The sequence below is a fragment of the Polypterus senegalus genome, chromosome 5, assembly GCF_016835505.1.
Source record: "Polypterus senegalus isolate Bchr_013 chromosome 5, ASM1683550v1, whole genome shotgun sequence".
NCBI classification, from domain to species: domain Eukaryota; kingdom Metazoa; phylum Chordata; class Cladistia; order Polypteriformes; family Polypteridae; genus Polypterus; species Polypterus senegalus.
Genome location: NC_053158.1, coordinates 186,334,110 through 186,357,278, shown reverse-complemented (window position 1 = coordinate 186,357,278; position 23,169 = coordinate 186,334,110). Strand labels below are relative to the sequence as shown.

At 39.3% G+C, this 23,169-nt stretch overlaps 1 protein-coding gene across 1 annotated transcript in view; it reads right to left on the bottom strand.

Annotated features, from left to right (window-relative positions):
- lrrc24 (leucine rich repeat containing 24) overlaps positions 1-22,967 on the bottom strand; it is a 52,207-nt gene extending 29,240 nt beyond the window's left edge. The window contains exon 1 of the mRNA XM_039753763.1: positions 22,608-22,967. The gene's annotated coding sequence lies outside the window, so the exon portion shown is untranslated. The remainder of the gene's footprint in view (positions 1-22,607) is intronic.
- Between the last annotated feature and the right edge of the window lie 202 nt (positions 22,968-23,169).

Below are 23,169 nucleotides of genomic sequence, written 5' to 3'. Positions count from 1 at the left end.
TTAGACAAGCGTGTCCATAGTTATCCATTTAGCTTAGTTCTGCTTGAAAACACTGGGTGGGTTTATTCTTCTGAAGAGACAACAACCTAGAAAAGATCATTTAAGACAATTATGTGTCATTGGATTGATCACTGCACTAGAATTGAGTTCCATAGGTCAGTAAGCTCATTACTATTAGAGACCATAAAGCAAAACCTCAGGATAGAAACAGGCAGACCATAAGGTTATGGAAAATGTAGTATACTATCAAATACAGGACATTCATAACGTAATTACAATGTTTTAATTTATATCAGCATGTAAGAATATAGAACATTTCAAAGAGGATGCAATATTTTCTTCAACCAACTTTATGGTGTTCTTAATGGGAATGCCATGTTACTGATCATCTGTGCTTTTCCTTTTATTGTGAGGAGGCACATTTGGGCATATTTTCAGCTCACGGAATAAAGCCATCAATATCCTGTAAATAATGAATATGCGTTAACTTATCATATGGCATTTTCCTGGCTGGGTTTATTGATTTTAGTATTTGGCCCATCTTGCTGTAAAAGAGAAGTTAAACACTGTTAGTCTCGGTGACTGGTTTACTAATTGGCTTCATTCTTGTATTAGATAGATAGATAGATAGATAGATAGATAGATAGATGTACTTTATTTGTCCCCAATGGGAAATTAGAACTTTATGGAAGCTAGAAAGATAGAAAGAGAAATATATAAATAAACAATTAAAAAACAAAGTTGTCCCACAAAAAGAAGAGAGAGAGAGCTCCTGTAAAAGGAACTTAGGAACTCCTTGTGTGTCTGGCACTGAGCTGGATCTGCTGTTGCCAAGACTAACAAACTCTTGCCTATCAGTAAGATAGGACATGAATCACTGGAGGGCAGTGCCAGAGATACCCAGCATGTTCTCCATTCTGGACAGTAGAATGTCATGTCTGACCTGAGTGTCAAATGCTGCGCTGAGGTCTAACAGAATTAATATGCTGGTATGTCCAGAGTCTGCTGCCATAAGCAAATCACTGGTTACCCATAGCAGAGCAGTTTCACAGCTGTGCTGCACCCTAAAACAGAGAGTACTTCCTCTGCTCCACCCTCACCTCATCTGCTATGAAGAGCAGGGAAGTGGAAGCTGATGTAGCAGATGTTGCAGCAATGATGTCAGGGGTGCAGCAACTTGGAAGAGCAAAGACTGCCTCTGCAATGGTGAAGAGAGGCAACAGGTGACCCATTCGGTGACACTGAGCCAGTGCTGGATGCTTTGTCAAATCTATTGTAAAATGGATTAAACAGGTCCTCATCACCTGGTTTTGCCTGGGATCCTCTTCTATGAAAAGAAATAATTATTTTCATTTCCCTCCACACTTTGGTAGCTCTGAGGCTAGGGATCTGCATTGGCAATCAGAATGTTGCCGGTTCAAATCCCGTAAATACCAATGGGGACTCTGCTCTGTTGGGCCTTTAAGATTGTCAGCATCAAGACTAGACTTTAATATTGGGGTTACAGAAGCGGTTTTAAAAGTGAGCGGCACAGAGCCAGTGTCAAGGGGATGAGTTTATTATTGTTGTAATAGTCGGGATTGCGGCATGAGGGCAGGATTTAAGTAGTGTGCTGGTAATGGGGTCCAGTACACAAGTAGTCGGCCTCATCTTACAAAGCAGGTTATTAACAAAAGCAGATGTGACTGGTGAGAACTTAGAGAAGGAACTGGATGGAGTGGGAAAACAGGGAGTGATATAAACAGATGATGAATAGGATTGGCTCCAGCAGACCCCCGTGACCCTGCAGTTAGGATATAGCGGGTTGGATAATGGATGGAAGGATGGATTTATGTTAGTTGAATTATTTAGATCTTTAATTTTGTTATGGAAAAAGTGGAGGAATTCCTCACAGACTTCAGTAGAAGAGGTAGTTGAGCCAGATGCGGGTTCAAGCAGTTTATTAATTACAGAGAACAAAACCCTTGGGTTGTCATGGCTACTTTCTATTATTCTGCCATAATGGGTGTTCTTGGCAGCAGTTAGTGCTTCTCTGTAAGTTCTTTGGTGGTCAGAGAAAGATTCCATTCCATTCCATTATTAGTTTAAGAACCAGACACTCGAAAGACAGTGGACAGTCAAGTGGGATTCTTTTGATGTTTAAATCCACTCTGACAATTACTGCAAGTCCACCACCTTGTCTTGAGCTACTAGGGTCTGTGAGGAAAGTGTAACCAGGTGGTGTCGCCTCCGTGAGAGACGTAAATTAATTTGTTTTTTACCAAGTCTCTGTTAAACACAGTATATCAAGTTTGGTGTCAATGATGAATTCTGACAGCACCAATGCTTTGCCATTAAGAGATATCGAATTAAACAATGCAATATTAGTTAATGAGGCTTCTGTGCTTCCAGAAGCACAAAGCACTGGTACAGCATCGGTTCCATCAAGCAGCACGGAGGCTACAGACCTCACAAACAGAACATAGGCCCGTCTGTCTGATTTCTCATATTTTACATACCATAACAGAATGGAAAAAACGAAATAAAGGGCAGAGACTGCTGTTGAAATTACTGTGGCTTTTAACAGTTCATGAAGCTTTGGCTGCGCTAAAGGATCGGCATTCAGTTGGCACATCTGACACAGTCGAAAACAAAAAGTCATGTGATGTGACATCGGCTTAAGCCAAGTAGCTTAACATGTATCACTGACAAATGAACAGAAGCAATTATTAAAGATAAAATTGAGTAATACATATCTTGTACAGGTGCATTAGTGAACAGCCAGCATTAATTTAGACATTGCATCTCACACATATTGTAGAAATGTATGCGTTAAAAATAAAAGACTTTGATCAAAACGGTGCATATAGTATTATTTGTCTCAGTTTCCAAAATGCTTGTGATAAGATACCACAGCAGAGCTATGTAAATGTATAAATATGAAACACTATGGTCTGTCTCTCACAAACAATTGAAGCTAGAACTCTGATATTGGTCAGGATGGAAAGCTTTTAACCTGTTACATACTGGTATTGTAAAAACCAAAATGCATGTTATTACTACAAATGTTTGTGATGCACTATCTGTTCGAATGAAACATGCAATGTACTGTAATTTATTAATACATTCATTACAAAATACATTCCAATATATGATGCACTGCAAACTTTAACACTGAGGTCCTCGTTGATGACTTCAATTTGAACCCATCTTCGACAGGTCAAACATCTAGTCCACATATAAAATGCTAAGAGTTGTCCATCTGTCATGCAAGACTTTGTGAACTACTGAGCCTTGAATCTTAGTCTTGGTGTTAATCAACAGCTTATGACATGATACTCCCAACACAATCCATGAACTGGAGGTATGGACTATCCTGGCCATAGAACTGGGCATCATGGCAAACAGGAAAAGAACAATGGACTGGTCATTTTCCATCACAAACAGAAGTTATACATTCCGATCACAAAACAATTATCCTCACCGTTATACCATGAAAAGCAAGAAGATCTGTAAGCTCACCTTAGTGTCAATCCAAAAGCACTAATGACAAAAAAACAAATGATGAGGTGGCAGGACATTGCTGTGCATATCATAGGGAGAGATCAGCCTGAATATAGAGGCATTGAGCAGCTCGCTAACACTGTGGCCCATCATCTTGCCCAGATAGCTTTAATGGTACATAGTGGATGGCATGAATTTAAAGAGCACAAACACAAAATAACAAAAATTAAAGAATGGGTAGGGCTTTAGCCAGAGATGAAGATCTGTCAAAACTGTACCATTTATATATGATCTAGCTGAGTGACCGTAACTTCATTTATTCCTTTAAGTTCTTACAACCTTTTATGTCTCATCAGTTGCACTAAGCTTTGCAGCACATAAAGAACCTTGCAGCAGATTATGGAAGAAATGGTCAGAAATAAGTCGTATTGAAGTCTGGTCAAGTTTATTGTCCTGAAATTCTTATTTAGTGCTTTATTTTGGAATTCATCATGGCAGGAGAGCACATCTTTGGAACACTGTAATTGCCTGGTTTTGGTCTGCTGCATTTAGCTGTTAAAGCCTTATGTAGCAGTAATGTGAGTCCTTGAAAGCTGCTGCAATTTTCCACCCTCAAGGTTCAATGTATCAAATGGCACATGGCCCTTAAGTAAGCACAACGGCAACACTGTGCCAATTTTTCCTGCTGTTAGTGGTTAAATATAATAAATGGTGCTCAATTGTGAGGCCTTGTAGTTGGTTGCTTTTTTAATGATTGAATATACTGAATATCTTGAAGGACTTGATTTGTTTCTGCTGTGTTTTATGTAGTGATCAAATATACCAAATAGTTTCTTAGTATAAGACTTCGCAATTTATTGGTGTTGGCACGCTACATTTTATCAGCAAGTGGTGAATGAATTATAATTGAGCTACATGGCATCCCTGAGCTGTTTAGTCCTACTGTTTCTAGGATTTTACTGCAAAAGATGGAGCTCAGCTGTGTGTTTGTAATGTGTTAGCTTTGGCCTACTTCACTTACTGTAAATCTTAAACTCACAGTCTCAATCCACTAGACTAATTCACTTCATAATTTTAAACATTTCAATCATGTCTCCTCTTAATCTTCTTTTGCTTAAACTGTATAGGCTCAGCTCTTTTAATCTTTCCTCATAATGCAACCCCTGTAGCCCTGGAATCAGCCTAGTTGCTCTTCTCTGGACTTTTTCTAGTGCTGCTATGTCTTTTTTTTTGCAGAGAATGTACAGGGTGGAGGCGGCAAGTAAGAGTCAGGAGAGCCAAAGATAATTTGGGATGCAAACTTAGCCACCCCATTTAGTGCAATTGTCCAAAAACAGAATGGGAATAAGTGTGCAGTGGCTCAACTGAAAATAGGTGTAATATCTGCCCTTTCAGCCTCAATGGCTTTTCTGTCTCGGGAATCTTGTGCATGTGGGACGAAGTTACATCAACTGAGACGCCATCCTTCATGAGCCCTCAGCTTTTTACTGCCCGACCTTAAGAGGCGTGAGTTACGTGCATGGGGGCATGGCTGAGTTGCCCTCCATGGGTAGTTTCTCTGAAGTAGGGAAGAGAAAATAGAAGATATAGTTAGCTTTGGTGCCCCCTCCTGTCCTGGTGGGTTATTGCATACCTTTCTCCGAGCCTGGAAGGTGATCCTCAGGCACCCATGCATGGCACGAATTACATTTACTTTTGTTACTATACTTGAGTAGATTTTGTAGGGAATCTTACTTTTCAAAGTATTTTTAAATTTAAATACTTTTACTCTTTACAAAAATAGTTATTTAGTAACATTCCTACTTTGTTACATTTCCAAGTTGTATTTTTATTTGAGTAATTTTTCCATGCCAACTTTTTTACTTTTTCTTGAGTAGTTTCCATGTCAGTTACTTTTACTTTTACTTGAATCAGTTTTTTGTCTACATAATAATACATGAGCAGATTTTTTTAGTACTTTTTCCACCTCTGCTTTTTTGTAGCCTGGAGGCCAAAACTTTACACAGCACTCCAGATGAGGCCTCACCAGTGCTTTATAAAGCTTGAGTATTAGCTCCTTAGACTTGTGCCCTACACATCAGGCCGCTATATAACCTGACGTGCTGTTAACCTTCTTAATGGCTTCTGAAAAACTTCTGGAAGAGTATAGCATAGAGTTCACTATGCCTTTTCATCATCTTCTTAGCATAATGACTGTTAATGGAGAGAAAGAAAGAGGGTCTTCATTCATTGGCTCCCGGTTAAGTTTAGGGCAGATTTCAAAATCCTCCTTTTAACATATAAAGCATTAAATGGCCAAGGTCCGGCTTACTTGTCTGAACTTATCATGACTTACAAACCAGAGTGCACATTAAGATCTCAAGATGCCGGTCTGCTTATGATTCCAAGGATTAATAAAATAACAGTGGGAGGTCGAGCTTTTAGTTACAGGACCCCTAAACTGTGGAGTGGTCTGCCTGCTACTATAAGAGATGCCCCTTCGGTCTCAGCTTTTAAATCCCGGCTGAAGACTCACTACTTCAGTTTAGCATATCCAGACTAGAGCTGCTGATTAACTGTACAGACTGCATCTCTGTTGTTAGTCATTAGCACTAAAACATAAGTAACATGATAGTTATAAGTTGTTACTAACCCTCACCTATTCTGTTTCTCTTCACAGTACTCAAATGTGGCACTTGGTGCCACGGCCCACCTGCCAAGTTGTTTTGCATGCCTAAGGTAAAGTCATCCCTGATGGAGGATCGAAGGAATCATTGGGTAGAGGGGTCCTTTCATCAGATTGGATGGCCCAGCACTATCCCAGCTGTGGAATGGCCAATTTGGGGAGGCAGTTTGATGGCTGAGTTCTCCAGGACTCTAAACAAATCCAAATCATATTATGTGATATCATCTACTGTTAAATTCTGCTCTGTACTTGTACTATTTTTATTTTTATACTGTATTGAGGATTACTTGTGCTCTGTTCTGTGTATTGTATTGTATTGACCCCTTTCTCTGTGACCTCCACTGCACGCCCAACCTACCTGGAAAAGGGGTCTCCCTTTGAACTTCCTTTCCGAAGGTTTCTTCCATTTTTTTGGGAGGTTTTCTTTGTCTTCTTAGACATTACGTCACTTCTTGTATGATTTTTAGCTATACAAAAATAAATTGTATTGTATTGTATTGTATTTACTGCAGTGACATGCAGTTTAGATGAATTGGCAATGCTAAACTGGACCCATATTTGTGCGTTTACACTGTGATGGGTTGGCATCCTGACCATGGATTATTCCTGCCTGGTGCAGCCTCGCCCTGAATAAGAAGGTTTATAAAATGGATGGATTAATGGATGGATAGTTTTTTGTGGTTTATTTTATATATATATTATATACTATATAATATGTACTGTTGTTAAAAACCTGACAGAGACAGAATTTCAGTTTGGTATGTACTAAATCAGTAAGGTGAACTGAATAGCAAAATTTGATAGAAATACTAATAGCATGAGCCGAAATGAGAGACAAGAGTAAATCGCTTTAAATAGCCGGGGATAGATGTTCTTCTATAACATGCATTGTTTTTACTAGAGTTCTATTGTTATTTACGTGTTCTTGGTCCAATTAAACCACAGCTTGTATTGTGTATTTGCACTGTGAATTTCCGGCATCATTATATACAATGAGATCCCATCTTATGTCTGCTGCTACTACAATCGGCCTTGAGATTCAGAAGCTGCACAAGAAAGAGAAATGGAATAAGAAATCGAATGGATGGATATACAGTTAGTGTTTAATCGAGGTTTCAGATCACCCGTGAAATGCACCTACCACATAGTGTACCAACTAATCTCTTAGGCTCTTTTCTTAAAGAAGGATAGGAAGAAATGTCAAAAGCCGCTGTACAACTGTTACCTGCAGCATCTTACTTGCCTCACTGTCCTTTTTGTGCCCTGCATATTCAACACTGAGGACCTCTAATGGCAGGCCTCTTGCTGACTGGGGCTGTCTTTATTTTCACCCCTTTACTTCAACCCAGTTTACCACCAATTGAACACATTAAAAGATCAACTTTTTGTGCCCTTAAGGGACCACAAGTAGACAAGGAATGATCAAATTATGTGAATTTCCCCTTGGGATTAATAAAGTATCTATCTATCTATCTATCTATCTATCTATCTATCTATCTATCTATCTATCTATCTATCTATCTATCTATCTATCTATCTATCGTAACTTCTCAGCTCAATTGCCATTGGACTGAGGCATTGTAGGTTTGTAGATTGTAGGTTTCCCTTACAAAATGTATTTATTTGCATTGAATCCAATAGCAGCAAGTATAAGCAATAGAGAGAATTATACAACCAGGGTTAAGTCTTCATATCAGCAAGAAGACTCCTAAATGAATTAGATCAGCTGACTCAATTCACTCCTTAAAAAAACAAATCTAACACTCATTGGCACTTTAAGGCCTTTCACTTACCAGACCTTCTGATCTTTTCATTCTGATCAGTTGCTCAGGGCGATTTACATTTGTAACACAAATGTAATTTGTAACAAATTTCTGTTAAGAGTTTTTTTTGTAGTATTAGTGTTTTTTTTATTTTGGTTTATTTTCTCTTATTCTAATTCAAAGCTTTGTGTTTCCTGTATTTATTTACTGTTTTATGCTGATGTTATTTTGCATCCAGTGTTGTGTGTTTGATCATTTTTACTGGCTGTTCATTTGAATTTCTGTGAGGCACTTTGAGCACAGGAAAAGTGCTATATAAATAATTATTTTATTATTATTATTATTATTATTATTATTATTATTACTAGGGGCTGTGCCCCCTACTCACTTCGCTCGTTCACCCCACAACCCCAAACCCCAGGGGGCTCACTTCACGCTAGCCACTTCACATCTCTGCCAGTCGCGTTGTGAAGCTGCTAGCTGTCTGCTAGCTGCTGCCGAGCTGCGTGATCTGCATGTCGCACTGCGCGTCAATCATTTAAAAGCCTGTACAGCAGCTGTCCTTTTGTCTCACTTCCTTGTTTCGTGGGACATTAAAGTGTCTCTGAGAAATTGTTTGTAAGTAGGGCGTGTCATGCAAGTAGTCTTGCGGGACTTCAAAGTGTCTCTCCGAGATGATCACATCTCGTACCATATTTTTTTTATATAATAGATTATTACCAGTAACAGCGCTTACACTTGACTTGAGCATTCCTATTTTTCATACTCTTTCTCTGTACATTTAGCATTCGTTTGATCAGAGGTTGATGTGCTTGCTGCTTCCTGAGCAGCTTTTCTTTTCTCCATTCTAGCAGCCCGCTTCTTTTCTTTCGTTGGCATCTTTTTGCATTAAACCTGATTGTCAGTGTTTGTGTTGCAATTACTTAGTACGTTTTCTTTAATTTTTCACTTAAGCTGGCACTTAAGTCTTTAATCTGCCTCAAGAATGATTTAAAACATGAAGAGGTAGGGGAAGTGATGGTGAAGGTGGTAGGGATGAGAACGGCGCCCATACACATGCATCGCACAGCCGCCTTGCTGGCTGCTGCTGAAAGTTGATTTTACAATAGAATAAAATAAAAGTAAAAAGAGGAATAACCTTGTAGGTCAAGCATCACCCTGAAATGGATAGTAGATATCACATAGTATATGTGTACCAAATTTCAGGTCAATAGTTCGAACGGTTTGCGAGCTACAGGTGTTTAAAAATCCTGGACAGACAAATGGACAGCCACGGTAGTGTATTATATAAGAAGATTACTATTATTTTTATTAATGTATTTATTTGAAAAAGAAAGATTTCCTGTCAGAGACACAAAGAGCTCATTTCCACGAGTCCTGGAGCTAAGAGTCAGAGCTCCACTAGATTTTTGGCCCACCGCATTACAGATCCCCCAAAATATTTAACAGTTAGGAACAAATATTGTGGGATGTAGGCGTCAATTGACCTTCTTCAACTGTAAACCTACCCTGATGATGGAAATGAGGTGAAGATGACTCATCAACGCCATATGTCTTTTTTTTTCATTGCATAGGAGTTCAGATTTTCTGCTCGTTTTAGATAGATAGATAGATAGATAGATAGATAGATAGATAGATAGATAGATAGATAGATAGATAGATAGATAGATAGATAGATAGATAGATAGATAGATAGATACTTTATTAATCCCAAGGGGAAATTCAAATCTTTACCAGGTTATGTGCCTTGGTGTGTTGGCCTTGAGTACAGGTGGTTTCTGAATGACAGCCCTGCTATAAAGTCCAAGTTTTTGAAGCTTACAACATAAAGTTTTGTTGAGACAAACCCAAAGAGATGCAATTCTGTGGTCACTTTTTGTCTGTACTTTTTTGCTGTTTGTCTAATATATCCACTGAAGTGTCCATCTGTACCTGTTGGTGAACTTTGACTTGCAACCACTCTTTCTCTTTGCTCTTTATTTTTGAGAATGTTCTCCCTGACCTATGACATAATTTTGCAGTTTCTGTGACATGCGATTTGAGCACTGACCTCCCTCTGTTAGGTGCCTCTTGTTGCTTTAATGGCCCATTTAACCAATTGCTACTCATCAGACATTTTTTAGTAGTTGACACCTATTGCTTCCCAATCAGCCTAAAATAACTTGCCACTGCATTTGTAATTGGAATTTAGCTACTTAAAAAGTGAACTCCTCTCTGCAAGTGATGTTTCTGTTATTTTGATCACTCACTGTATATGTATGGAAACATCTGGGCAGCTGTTACATAGTTACACTGTCCAAAACAAATTCAAAGCATCTCTTATCCATGCTTGGATTAAACCTATACAGATTGTGTAAAACAGGCGTCCACAAAGTCAGTGCTGGACGGCTGTAGTGGCTTCAGGCTTTCGTTCCAACACAATTTCTTAATGAGCTGTCAGTTATTGCTGTTGAAGCACTTACTGCTCAAGCGACATTGTTATGCCTCATTTTAGTGGTCTCACCCTTTAATGATCTCTTGGGCACGGCCATCAGCAGTGTGTCTGTCTGCGGAGAGAGTGTCGACCTTGTCGAGAGGTTTACTTAGCTTGACAGTGACATTCATGTCTCTGGTGACTCTTCCTATGAAGTCAGTAGACGGATTGGGAGAGCATGGGGTCATGGAGACGCCGGAAAGGGGTGTGTGGCGCTCCCAATATCTATACAAAAGGATGAAGGTCCAAGTCTTAAGAGTCCTGGTTCTTCCTGTCTTGCTATACGGTTGTGAGTCATGGATGCTATCCAGTAACCTGAGATGAAGACTGGACTGCTTTGGTACTGTGTCTCTCCGGAAAATCCTTGGGTACCGTTGATTTGACTTTGTGTCGAATGAGCAGTTGCTCATGCAGTCCCGAATGAGGCAAATTACCTGCATTGTGAAGGAGAGTCAGTTATGGCACTACGGCCATGTGGTGCGTTTTCTCCGAGGGTGATCCAGCTCAGGAAATCCTCATTGTTGGGGACCCAAGTGGCTGGACCAGGCCAAGTGGTCACCCACGTAACACCCGGCTGCGGCAGATAGAGGGTCATTTCCGGAGAGTGGGACTGGACCGCGTGTCTGCCTTGGGGGGTTGCCAACTGGGATCCCGAGTTGTTTCATCGTGTAGTGGATGCGGCACTGTACCAGTGCATGCTCCCCAACTTAACTTGACTTGATTTGACCCTTAATTGCTTATTTCCGTCTTACACAGCTGCATTCACCGTTTTGAAATGGCTCCTTATTAGCAACTAGTATTTAGCCTGCGCTATGTGTGGAAATGTTTTTTTTAATTTTAATGTTCAGAACTATGTTCCCAAACCAACCACACATCCTCTAGTTATGGTAATAGGAAATAAGGAAGTCAATTATTAGAAAATGTTTTTCGTTATATTGAACTTCAAAGTTACAAGACTTCTGGATAAATAACATTCTATTTTGAGTAAAAAAATTTGAAGCTCCTTAATATTAGTTTTCCTCGAATCACAGCTTTGTCAATTTGAACTTTGACATTTTCACGTGAAGTTAGTCATGAGAAAGCATGTGAGAACATTGAATTAGGTTAGTAAATTCCAACTTTTGGAGGGTTTGTCCCTGTGACTTGTTAATTGTCATAGCAAATGCAACTCTTATTAGAAATTGTCATCGTTTAAGTTGAAAAGGGTTATCTGGACTTTGGTCATCCCAAACAATCTGTGCTATACAAATTGTTTGTCTTTTAGCAGGTCCAGTAAGAACTTCTTTTAATATGAGATTAGGTTTTATTTGTGCAACAATAAGTCTTATTCCATTACATAATCGTTTTTTAATATTGATGTTCCACAATAGAACAATAATGGCTCCTGTTTTTGATTTAAATCCATGTATTGGCATTCCATTTGAGGAATTGAACAGGAAAGTTGATTTGACCCTGCTCAGTCCAATCTTTTATTGATTTAGTTTTGTTGGAAAAAAATGTCCTGTCGAATTACCCGATGGGGGCTGGATGGTGTTTTGGCCTTGGAACCCCTGAAGATTTTGTTTTTTCCTCCAGTCTGACTGGAATTTTGTTTTTGTTTTTTCTGCCTTCCCAGCCATCTGACCTTACCTTGTTTTGTTGCTACTTATTGTCTAATTTTATTTCCTTATCTTAATTGTTTTTCCTTTGTTATGCCTTTCTCCTTGCCATCTTGTAAAACACTTTGAGCTACATTGTTGTATGAAACTGTGCTACAGAAATAAATGTTTCTGTTGTTGAAAAAAATTAATTATTGACAATATATGTGGGTCAGACCCATTCATTGGTGTGACTGAGAAATAATTCACATCTGCAGCCCTATAAGGGTAAGAGACTTGGGGCTGCCCTGAATCGATTCAGCAGGTGTCTGGCTTTGTGCCTCTAAGATTTCATTCACTAATGTTTGCACGCACAGACATTATGTGCAGAAAGAGGACAAAAGAAATGTGTTTTTTCAATTGGCTACAATTTTGAAAGGGGATCAAATGGTGGACAGATGGTTCTGGCCAAAAATATTAAGAATTTTTTAGTTAAAAGCGCTATATAAATGTAATGAATTATTATTATTATTAAAATTCTGAGGTCACAAATTCAAAAATGAAAGTGCCTATTCTAGAAAAAAATCCTTATCTTGGCGTTTATTACAGAGATAAGATCCAAAGGCCAGAAACAAAAAACAGTTCTCCATTTCACACAACTGTGTGTATCCATCATGAACTGCCTGGTATAAAAAATATTTAAAAGGAAAAGAGTGAAGGACTGAGAATTTCTCATCCACTTCAGGCATAAATCATTTGGATGGCATCCTTGAAAAGAAAAAAATCTACAATATAAAAATGAACCGACATGGCTGAATTTAAACACTAACACACCCTAAAATTAAATAAGCTCTTAAGCAATCGGGATGGAACAAAAACCTGCAGCCACTACGGCCCTCCAGAACTGACGCTGCAGACCCCTGGTGTGTTTTAGGTATTGTTTTAATTGCAGTAAGTCTCTGCTGCTGACTCCCACCTTGCATTGACCTCCGTTCCTAATCAATTGATTTCTGTACTTCTGACTTGAGCTGTGAAATTTGTATTTGTCTGAGATGCAAAAGATATGACAGTTGCCATCTAAACATTTTTTATTAATAACTTCCTGTCTTTCTTGGACATCTGTTCTGATTCTGATCATAGGAAAAAAGGAAGCAAAAACATCCTGCTCATTCATATTTTAAAGTGTTATTGAGGAGGGAAGATCACTTCCTCCGCCTAAATTTAAGGTCACAAGTAAAAAAAAAAAAAAACTAATTTAAAACTTCAAAGGAGGAACTATGAAATATAATGGAGCAAAATTGGTATTTCGGGTTCATAATGAACACTTTAAAATTGCTTTTTTTTATCTGTTGCTTCCTAACTTACTGGTATGAGAAAAACGCCACATATGATATACCATGCAGCTCATCTTGATGTCTGCTTATATAAGACACCACAAGCCTTCCAGAGGGCAGATGGCCTGCTAGTATTTGGGACTGAGGGTGTAATAAGAGAGGCAGATGTACAAAAAAAGGGTAGATTTTTATTCCCCGATAACTTTTTTTTTTAAAGAGCTCAAAGGTCTTTGTGCAGATATTTATGTATTGCCGCTCACGCTTTCGCCGTATCTTGCTTCTTTCTGTCAGGTTGTACTGTGCTGTGGTGGTGCCCTGGTGAGACTATAGCGTCACACAAGACATCTAGTTTTTTGGGGATCCTCTTGTTTTTTTGACCCTCTACATTAGAAAAACTCTCATTTTTAGACCAGATTTTGTAAAGTAAGTTATGATAAGGAGTATACAAATAGGCATCTTTGGCAGAAATGACAGGAAGGAAGTTGTGCTTGCCACATCAATTGATCCCATGGGTTCACCTTCTTATGGAATGTGAGGGGTCAAAATTACTCCAGTCACAAAATTCTGAAAAATTAGGATCTGTTATATAAGGGGTGGGCAGATTCAGTCCTGGAGGGCAGGTTTTTCTTCCAACCCAGTTGCTTAATAAGAAGCACTTCTTGCTCAAGTAACACTTCTGCTTCATTTTAGTTGTCTCGCTCACTAAGATTTTGAACCCTTATTGCTTATTTTAGTCTTAAACAGCTGGATTCTCAGTTTTAAATTGTTCCTTATTAGCAGTAACATGCAAATGGCAAAAGAAACCAGCATTTCTCCATTTAGCTTGTTTCTATTTACACCTCTGCATGTATTTATCATGCACTATTGGGTTTAATTAAATACTTGGAAGGAAAGTGAAGAGAAAAAAAGTGAAACACTGAGAATAACTCGTCTGTTTTAGACTTCAAATCATTTGGATGATAATCCTTAGAAAGGAAAAAAAATGTAGGATATGAGAATGACTTGACATGGCAGAGTTAAAGCACTAGCAAGCCATGAAATAACTGGCAAGGATTGGCTCCAGCAGACCCCCGTGACCCTGTATTCGGATTCAGCAGGTTAGAAAATGGAGGGATGGATGGATGGATTTGTTTTTAATTAAGCAACTGGGTTGGAACAAAAACCTGCGACCACTGCGGCCTTCAAGGACTGACTTTGCCCACCCGTGAATTATATAGACATGCAGAATATTGTTTTTTGCTATTTCAATGGTGCCGATCACAAACACGATCATATTTTTGATATTTGATTTTTTACCGGTGGTCCTAGACTTCTAAATGCCACTCCCAGAAGGTTAAAAAGGACACATTTCAAAAATGAGCATGTGGGTTAAAATTGTAGAAAATTTCAAGGTCATTGATTATGAATATGATGTGTCACACACGTGCGAATGGGAACCAGCTGAAGGGCCTAAACACTAGTAATTCTACGCCAGGCCAGGGGGTGGCGGAGTGTACTGACTATCTCTCTCAGTCCCTTGCAGACCTTTCCCGGGAAATCCTGCCTGTTGCCGGCCCCAAGGATGACGTCACTTCCGGGCACAAGGACACCACTCGCAGTTCTGGCATAGATGATGTCACTTCCCTTCCAGCCCTTTAAAACTGCCATCTTGCCTCAGTACAGGCAGTTCTGTTCTGGACTCTGAACTAAGCACATTGTGCTATTTACAACTACTTTTGCAGCCAATTCAATTATACGGGTGGCTGCCCCAAATCTTTATGATGTCTCCGACTCATTCTTATCACAGATATTATTTTGGATCCTTTTCTGGCTCACTATGGACCTCTATCAAAAAGTAAAACTAGACTAGACTAGATAGAACTTCATTTGACCCTAGGGGGAAATGTGGCTTTTTATAGAAGCTCTTTAAATAAATTAATAGGTAAGTAACTATCGTATATGCTCATGTATAAGTCGCTCATGAAAAATGAAAAATCAACCATAAAATCAGACCCCGACTTAAACGCCCATTCAAAAATGCGGCACTTAATTTTATTTTTTTTACATCTTCTTTCTTCCTCCAATTTCGCACCAGTTTCTCAGATGCATTGGATTTTGTTGCAGCAGCGCAGTTACCAATTTCTTTTGCTACCTCAACGATGTTTAATTTAAAACCAGCTTCATATTTTCTTATGACCGAACGCTCCATCGTAGATAAGGGATGCTCTTACGATAAAGGTGTTAGGAGGGTGTGAGATGTCAAAAAACACAAATTAGTGCAAACGTCGCTTTGGAATAGTTAGGGTATTACCGTGTGGTCACATAGGCACAATTCACAGACAAAAAGGCAGTGTGCTCCGTGGTTACTCTCTCAGGTGGGCGTTAGCATATCGTAATCCATTCTACCAATAGCGTGAGTTTTCCACATTCGACTTATACGACAGACATCATAAGATATCAGAAATTATATGGTAAAATCATGGCCCGACTTATCTGTGGGATAACTTATCCGCGAGCATATACAGTATGTAAATAAATATACACACTTTGGTCTGAACACACACTGGAATGACTATAACGCAAGAAAATTGAAAACAAGAAAGGTTCTGACTTGGCTGTCCCAGTTTTAGTGAGGCGTTATGCAGACATATTGCTGTTGGTATATAGGAGACCCTGTACTGCTTCTTGATGGACTTCTGCTGAGCCACTTGTTGGCTGAAAGTCCTCGGTGTTAGTGTGTCATACAGAGGATGTGTAGCATTGTTCATAATGGCACTCAGTTTTGTTTTCATTCTCTCCTTCACTGCTACCTCCAGGGAATCCACATACAGTAACTGAGCCTGTCCTTTTAATTATCTTGTTGATTCAGTGGGCCTCTCTTGAAGTGATGTCACCAGCCCAGCACACCACAGTGTAGAAAATTACACTGGCCTTCACACAGTCAGGGCTGTCATAACGCATGGGCATGCGGAGCAGTTGCCCGGGTGTCCCACTAGCATAGAGGCCCACATTTTTTCTGATGCCTATGTTTCTATTTTGCTATTAAAACAGGGGCCCCAGTGCTCTACTTTGCCCGGGGGCATATGATACTGTTAAGACGGCCCTGAACACAGTTATAGAAGATGTGACGGATGTCACTTTCCAGATTAAAGGAATACAGTCTGCAAAGAAATAAAGAGCCTGCTCTGCCCTTTCTTATATAGCTCCTCTGTGTTCCAAGACCAGTCTAACCTGCCATTAATGTGGACCACCTCTATATCCACTCCCAGAATAGTGACTGGGCGTAGAGGCTCTTTGGTGTGGCAAAACTCAATAACCAGTTCTTTGGTTTTGCTCATGTTAAGATGCAGACAATTCTCTTTGTATCAAGAAACAAACTTTTCCACCTGACTCCTCTCCTCTGTCTCATCCTCTTATCAATACACCCCATAAGTGCAGAATCATCTGAGAATTTCTGCAAGGGATATGACCTTGTGTTATATTTATAGTCTGAGGCAGGGCCGGATTAAGGTGGGTGTGATTGATGCTGCAGCATTAGGCCCATTCTTGAAATAGGCCCAGATGAAAACAGACGAGATTTTTCCGGAAGCTGAACAGTTTTCCTTTGCTATATTAACCTCAAAATAATTCTTAGAATGAAATTTGGAGTCCGACTTTCAGACGCCTAGACACTACGTTACTTATTATACTGTTACTATTGTTCTTTGCACTGTGACACAACTATAACGCTGTTGTGTTTATTGTTAACCAAAGATTTCAAGTTAATGCTATCAATTTTACGTTAAACAGTTTACTTAGTAATTTAGCTGCGTTTTTTGCAATATCTTGGGGATTCTTGCTACTTCATTATTGTTCGGTAAGTGTCACATAGTAAATTTTTCACCTTGAAAGTTAGTTATACAGTAAAAATCGATGGCTATTTAAATAGTTATCTGTAAAGGTAAAACTAAAAGCCGTCCCGCAGGCTCAGCATGGATGTTCAGAATTTTTTAAATCCTCGACAGGATTCTGGTCTATTATGAAATTTAAATTGTGGACAAATTTTTACCCTCAAGAGCCTGAACTGAGTCACTTTGACCCAATGTCTCTGCAAATTCATTTTTTCTTACTCTGTTTTGTAAGAGAATTGTGAAATTTTGTGTATTTCATTGTTAGGTTTTCTGTATTAAGTGCACTTTTCAGACAATTGCTATTGAATGTTGATGTTACATAGTTTGATGTTAATCTCGAGTTGTTACGATACTACGTCATTATTATTCATGTTCAATAAAGCCTGGCTGGTTGTGTCGCAAACAATTAAGGCTCCTTGGTCGGTCTGAGTGCGCATGTACGGTGAGTGTCGAATGCACTTGCACCAATGGCGAGAAAAAATAGGCCTTTTTTGAGCTGCAGCATCAGGCCCAATTTCATCTTAATCCAGCCCTGGTCTGAGGTGTACAGAGTGACGAGAAAAGGAAACTGGAGTGTTTCTTGTAGTGCTTTCCAGTATTGTTCATATGACAAATTTATATAACAATCAGGAATATTTAGAGTTTAAACATTTAAATTGAGGCATACATTTGAATATTTCAAATATATGGCACAACTAGTCTTGTTTATTATGCAATTCTACATCATGAAGTAAATAATTTCTTATGTACACCCTGAATTAGGGAGTCCTACTGTAATTCAGACTTTTGTTTGCTGATATTACTCATTTGTCCAAAAATACTTTCATTAAAGAAATAAGCTGTTTTTGTCCCTTTGCTTTAGACAGTGGTTGTGGTAAAATCTGATGCACACTCTTCCCTCCCATATGTGTCATGCTGGCTATGCCTTCTTACTGTATCTTAAAGATAACTGCTTAGAAAATAGCCTTTTTTTAAACATTATTTCTACTGTAGTAGAGTGCAAGAAGTTCAAAGAGAATCTGAATTGAAGCCATGATTAAAAGTCCTGGGCAGAGAGTCCAGCTCCCAAAGGGTTTGTCTAAAGAGGGGAGAGTCTGACTTCCGCAGATTAGCAGATAGATATCGCCCTGGATTTTGTGCCTAATCTTATTTAGTGGCATGTTTTAAGAGTGGATCTCAGGAGAGAAGAGAAAAACTTGCGTCACATTTTGTGTTTTTTATTTGTAGGAGTGCAATAATCCAACATCCCTAAAGATGTGCAGGTTAAGTTAAGTGACTCCAAATTGACCCTGTGTGAAGGTATCCTGTGGGGACTGTTGCCCCATCCACGGAACATACCAGCCTTGTGCCCTGTGTTGCCATGCTTGGCTCTAAATTGGATAAGGTGAGTTTGAAAATGTATGTACGCGTATGTCTGTATGTTAAATATGTGTGATGGTTCTGCTAAAGATACCGTTAAACAAAAGTACTTCACAGTTGACATACTTTAGAAAATGGAAATAAAACCTCCATCTTACAAAGGAACAGACAGCGAGCACCTTTAATAGAAAGCAGCACTTCACATTGCACAACAACACAGCAGAAATTAACACACAATACCAGGACAAATAGCAAGGTATTAGAAAGGTATATTTACAAAAAAAAGCTGTTCCCATTAAAAATTCTAAAGACAAATCTATCACTAGAATTTGGACATCCTCCTTCAAGGTTGCAGATTACGGTTCCACAACCTGGTGTTTCCCAACCTTTTTTCTGTGGTGGCACACTATTTATAACCAAAAACATTTCCCTATTTTACTAACCACCAACATATTATATCTCATACACGTGTTCGGCTGTCCAGAGTGGTGGGACTACCTGAGAAACCAGTTAAGTAGCAGCTTCGAGATCAGTGTTCACAGACATGACACTTAGTGACCAGTTTGCTGGCATCTCCCAGCTGCTTCATCCCTTTGCCCGACCCTTTCTGTCTCAGAGCCAACTCGTATGCCCACTGCCCACCAGTCCTGTGGGACTCAACGGCAACCACACACCCAGGAAGATAAACTCTTGCAGCGCCAATCAGCAACACAGAGACAAGAAGAAGGCTCACATTTTCAATTCCACCTGTAGAGAAAGATGAGGATCTGATTTGACAAAGGAATTGCCATGAATGATGAACTCGTCCCACGGCCAACCCCGGCTGGGTCAGCTACATCAGAGAGTCACCTACTGGTTTGATGGTTCATTTCAACAGGCGCAGCACCACTATACATTCTCCTGGTTGCGATGATGCGTTGGGTTACACTGCTCGACTTGATCTGCTTCCCTCCAGCCCTGCCACTGGCACTTCAGTGCACCACAGCCTCCTATTCCTACCCTGTCTTTTCAAATAGATGGAGTTTTTGAGGTGTTTATGGAAGGCTGAACTCTCAATGAGACTCACTGACAACCAGGAAGATGAACTCTAGCAGCCAGCAGATGCATCTGAAGTGTTCTAAGTGCTGTGTCTGCAACATAGCGATGGTGGAGCTACTTTTATGTCAACTCCTCCACTTAGTCCTGTCCTCCTCAGACAGGTCTTGACCACCCGTGGAGCTTGACCCTCTCTGGTTCAGACCCAGGTGTGCTACACTACTCTTTCCTTAGAACAACTGGGTAGCTCTCATGGCACACCACTGGTAGAGAAACACTGCCATAACCCATGAGCATAATATGACATTGTTCAAAATTTTTGAATTTTTATCAGAATTTTTAAAAACTTTATACTGTACATGTAAGCAGTTTAAGACTGAATATAGAAGGCCTTTGCGTCCATCTGGCCGAGGCCTTAGACAGCTTTGTTTTTGATGAAAACTATGGATGACTAGGAGTTCATTTCCTCCGGCATTTCCAACACACTACAGTTTTAGCTCTCTCTCCTCCACTACCATCTGGCCTTTACCATATGTTATACAGTAAGTTAATCTGTTTGTTAATACGAATACATGTTATTAATATTTACCAAATGTTATATCTGAATTATGGTATCCCGTGTAGTGCTATGTGACAACTTTGTGAAGACAGTTATATTAAAATTGTATCAAGTTATATGTGCAAAGCCTCAGAGCATCAGGGTTCTAAATTCAGCTCTGAAGCTGCCCGCTTTCTACACTGAGTGTGCGTCTTCTCTGTTTGTCCATGAGGGTTCCCCTAAGGAGTATTCTGGTTTCTTCCCACATACCAAAGAAGCCTGTTGTTTAGGTTAACTGCCATCTCTAAACTGGCTGGATTTCTGTGTGTATGTGTGAGGAAAGTGTTCTGCAAAGATGGAAAGGCTTCCAATTCTGTGTTAGTTCCATCCTGCATCCAGTGCTGTTGAGGTTGTCACCGTCTCCATGCAGCCCAGACCATGGGTTGGAAAATGGATGGATAGATGGAAGAGGGGCAGCTTGCTTCTTTTTAATAAATTTGCAAAAACCTCAAGTAAACTTTTTTCACATTGTCATTATGGGGTGTTGTGTGTAGAATTCTGAGGAAAAAAATGAATTTAATCCATTTTGGAATAAGGCTGTATAACATAACAAAATGTGGAAAAAGTGATGAGCTGTGAATACTTTCTGGATGCACTGTACTTTAGCTTAGACTTGCAAGTAATCTAAACTCAAATTCCTTTTTTCATTTATTGAAAAACAAAATTTAAGTTTGTCTAACCTAATCTAACTCTATGGCTATTTAATTTCTCTGCTTCATGAGTGTGAAACTCCTCCCACTTAACGTTCTGTGACAAGATCAGAACGCCATACTGCAAGTGAAAAAAACAACTACAGTGAGTGATAGAACAGATATTTTAGTGATAGAGGAGCAATTTCAAGCTAATAATTATTTACATTGCTCTAATATAGTAAATATCATTTACTTATTTTACATAACAGTATGAATAGCTCTAGTGAAATTTAGTGCCGTCCATCTTACCATGTTTTCTCAACATTACTTTTTTTGTTCCAGCTGCTAATGATTTCTCACGTGCGTTTGTATGTTGGTTAAGGATTTTAGACGTAATATTGCTTTACTGGATGTAAGCCTAATTTTATAGTGAGAAGATACTTGATTAATTGTAATAATCTTTCTTTGACTTCACTTATTTTCCAGTTGTAAGGTTTAGAATATACTGATGGATGAATATACTCCGAAGCTGTAATGTAAAATGTTTTTGCATCTTGCAACAGAAGTCAGGTTTGACATATTTGGCAATTGATATTACATTGAGGTCTATATCTTTGCTGCTGTAGTATGGCTATTTGTTAGACAAACTTTTTGAAAGATGTTGAAAAATATAAAAATGTAAGTAAAAGTAAATTTTGCAACACTTTCATTCTTTAAGTGGCTGTAGTTTTAATAATTTAATAAGTAATTAAACTTGATAAAGCTTAAAATTATAGGCATAAAACAATAATTACACAAACTTCATTTACATCATCACAACTTTAAAATATATTAATAATTAAGTATTTAGAACTTAAAAGTGTCTTTAAAAATGTAGCATAAATTAGTTGGGACAACTTAATTTTTATGTGCAGTGAATTTAAAAAGTTGTGTGTATCCTATATTTGTTTTAAGTAGATGGTACTTAAAAGTAATTTAAGATCTGAAGGAAAAACCTTTTCCAGTTACTCAATGTTGTGGATTGGTTCTACGTAATTGTAACCAGAAGATGTAGTAACTCAAAAAGCTTGATTCAGAGCGTTGCGTCAATTTTTTTTTGTTGGCCCAAACGAATTGTTTTTAGAGTGCAAAGCAAAAAGAATCAAGTTTATATGCAAAGAACCCCTCACAGAATGAAATGGTGCTTGGTCTGGCAAAGGAGCTATGAAGAACCACCCGACTTAGTCAAAAACCATATAGTGCCTTTAAAGGGTCATTATTTTTAAGAGTAGATGTTGTTTAATTTTTAACAAATAATACACTTATTTGTCTGGTTTTAAAAAGCAGCTTCTTGTCATTTATCTGTCAAGTTACAGCCCGCTGCCTTCACTTGTAATAAATCGCCTTGTGCTGAGAGTTTTTCTCTGTTTATCTTCCTCCTTGATTGTGTTTTCTCCCTGATTTTAATCAGTCACCCCGTGACGGCATAGACTATATATACAGCGGATCATATTTTTTGGATGTTCTTCTTACGAAGTTACCTTGTTTTGTATTCGTTGAAATGAAATCAGCGATACATAATGCAAACTATACCTGCGCATTGTAAAATCAAGGTCATTTATTACTTGTGTTACTTTTCATCAGTCTGCTTGCAGAAGAATTTGTCATTCATATAAATTACGGCGTGTGAAAAACATTTTGGTTTCAAACCGCCACCAAAGAAGGCAACCAGTGACATCGGGCGAGTGTTCACCAAGCCAAGCCTGATCTGCCCGAGACGGGATGGCAGCACCAATCGGCGATACAGAGACAAGAAGAAGGCACGTATTTTCAATCCTACCTGTAGAGAAAGACGGGGATCTGATTTGACAGGGAGTCGCCGTGAATGCTGAGCTCGCCCCGAGGTCAGCCCCGGCTCGGCGAGGCACTGAATGGTTTGATGGTTCACTTCAACGGGCACATCAGCGCCACTTTTCATTCTCCCTCCATTCTCCTGTTTGCGATGATGCGTTGGGTTACACTACCACCTGCTTGACTCAATCTACTTCCCTCCAGCCCTACCACTGGCACGTCGGTGCACCGCAGCCCCCCATTCCTATCCTGTCTCTCCAGATGGATGGGTTTGTCGGGGTGTTCGAGCTCTCCCTTCCTCCTTTGCTTCTGTACACTGAGGGCTTTAAATTCGGATTCTGCGGCTCCCTCTTTTCCTTGATCGATGACGAGGTATGACATCAGCTCGCATCTGGCGCAGCCGCCGAATCACAGCCAGGGCTCCTCGGATTAATTTATTTCTTGAATTTGCTTCAGTAGCGCCACCTTCAAGCCATTCACCGGTGGCATTTGTTCCAGGGTGAGATGCTGAAGTGTTTTTACCATGCATGTGCAAACCGATGTTTGGTTGA